Genomic DNA, 2,399 nt, shown 5'->3' with positions numbered 1-2,399 from the left:
ATAATAATTTAGATAAGTATTTATTTGTTGGATTATAAGATAATTATTATCAAAATTTTATATTAATCTAGATTGATTAATCAATGGTTTTGATATTTGATAATTTTAATTCATAATTTATGTTCTATAAAGGATTATAACAATAGTTTATTAGACACGAAGAAACAAATTCTTTTACTTTAGCATTGTTGTGAGTAGAGATGGGCGAAAAAATAGGGTAAAACTAGAATGGACGGGTTCTTACTTGGAACCGGCCCTCACAGGGTCAGTTTCAGTACTAAAAAATCGAAACTGGGTATCCGGATAGGAATTAAGATTGAATTATAATTTTTGTAAACTTTTGAGGGTGTATTTATAATTTTTGGGGTATATTTGTTATTTTTGTGAATAATAGGAGATAATTGTAATTTTCTTGGGTAATGCGAACTGGAACCAGAACCTGTGTTTAGGTTCCGGTTCCAAGTATTTAGGAACCGGGATCAGTCTATTACGGTTCCGGTTCCATAGGATTTGGGCGGACACCTGGATCCACCCACCTTGAGAAGCTATGTGCGACGCCTAAGAGAGTATAATGCAAATACACTTAGGTTGGTATTGAGTATGGCTTAGTTGAATCCCGAAGATAGTGACTGCCAGAAATCTTGCCCAAGTGGGAGGTTTCGATTGTCTTCAAGAAGCGATCTTTGTGCCTCTAAGCCGGAATTCATTATAGTTTTTTAATCAGTTTTTCTAACATTTAATCATTCTTTTTTATTCCTTTTTTGGATTCAAAGAAAGAAGGAGAATATGAAAGGAAATAACTTAGGAATGAAAAACCCAGTGAACACAAAACATTTCTAAACACATTATTAATTATTCAAACGTTTTATAGAACTTGCAGATAATTAAATGTTGAAATTGAATCACAACTTTTGTATTACATCATTCAACTTTTATTATCACACCTAGCTGCCTAACAAACAAGATAGCCCTGTGGCAAAACGCCAAGTTATGGGCTGCAGACGATGGTGGAAGCATACTTCTTTGATGTCTTTCTAGTCGAAGTGCTCTCTTCTGTGAGAAACTTTAAGCAAAGTAGACAATTTGAAAAGCTTTTAAACGAGAGTGGTGACATAAAAGTTGAAGTCTCGAGAGATGGCAGGCGCCAAAGCGTGTTGATCTTTGAAGTTGTAGTGGGTGATATTGTGTGTTTCAGAATTGGTGATCAGATTCCGACTGATGTGTTATTCTTGAATAGGAACTCCTTGCAGGGGGATGAATCTAGCTTATGACTGATGAAATTGACCATGTTGGATAAGCTGAGACTCCATATGGGCTGAGTCACAACAATGTCTGCACAAAAGAAATAGGCACTGTCAGTTTATTGGATGAACTGAGAGTAACTGAGTTCGGTAAAGAAAAAATTGATGATTCTACTACCTTTGACTGACCATATATAGCATCTAAAATCAATTGGTCACAGCCAATTTCATCTTCCGGGTATAGGATGTTTAGCTTGTTGTGGCAATCTACAGGTAGTGGAGTCTCGTCATCCAACTTTCAAGGCAACGCTTATTGGAGCATCATCTCTCTTCTTGTTGTGTTCATGCCTGCACGAGTGACCAGCATAGAACCATAACCTTCTGTCACCATTCTGTGCCAGAAAGCAAGAAAAGGCTCTCTTGTTGTCGCTCTCAACATGGTCACTTTCACCGGTGATATGCCAAACTGCTGATTCTCGAAACAAGCCATTAACGATCTTCAATTCTCAAACACACAACATCACCCACTACAACTTCAAAGATCAACACGCTTCGGTGCCTGCCATCTCTCGAGACTTCAACTTTTATGTCACCACTCTCGTTTAAAAGCTTTTCAAATTGTCTATTTTGCTTGAAGTTACTCACAGGAGACAACACGACGACTAGAAAGGCAACAAAAATTATGCTTCCACCGAAGGCCTGTCAAAGACTCTTAATGGAAGGTGAAAATATATCAGTAGCGAGGAAGAGAAAAAGGTCTAGATAAATGAACAACAATAATAGAAATCAATTTCTAGTGCGTCAAAAAGACTTTTTCTGGATGAAACTAAATGAAGAAAACGCCTAAGAAAATGGTGGGGAGGAGCTACCATGCTCTGAGTTATATATATAAATAATATCATAATGCAAATTTGAAACGCCTTTTTTTATTTACTCGGCATACCAAAAAAACACTACAAACACGAGTCGATTGGGTATGAAGCACATGGAATTAATGCAGTTTAAATTTTGGAATCTAATTTACCCAAAAAATGGAGCCTGCACATCTAACTTCCAATTCACGGCGGGGACCATGAGCAATAAAAAAGGTGACAAAAACTAAAAGCCAAAAAGTTTTACCCACACGTAATCTGCACATGGCCAATCTGGTGAGTTTCC

At 37.0% G+C, this 2,399-nt stretch overlaps 1 long non-coding RNA gene across 1 annotated transcript; it reads right to left on the bottom strand.

Moving 5' to 3' along the window:
• Positions 1-833: 833 nt before the first annotated feature.
• On the bottom strand, positions 834-2,125 carry LOC116122075. The gene is made up of 2 exons (XR_004126832.1): positions 1,420-2,125; positions 834-1,332 (listed from the first exon to the last, which is right to left on the bottom strand). It is a non-coding gene; the product is annotated as an uncharacterized LOC116122075 (long non-coding RNA).
• Between the last annotated feature and the right edge of the window lie 274 nt (positions 2,126-2,399).

The sequence above is a fragment of the Pistacia vera genome, unplaced genomic scaffold, assembly GCF_008641045.1.
Source record: "Pistacia vera cultivar Batoury unplaced genomic scaffold, PisVer_v2 Contig131, whole genome shotgun sequence".
Classification (NCBI taxonomy): Eukaryota; Viridiplantae; Streptophyta; class Magnoliopsida; order Sapindales; family Anacardiaceae; genus Pistacia; species Pistacia vera.
This window is presented reverse-complemented; position numbering and strand designations above follow the sequence as displayed.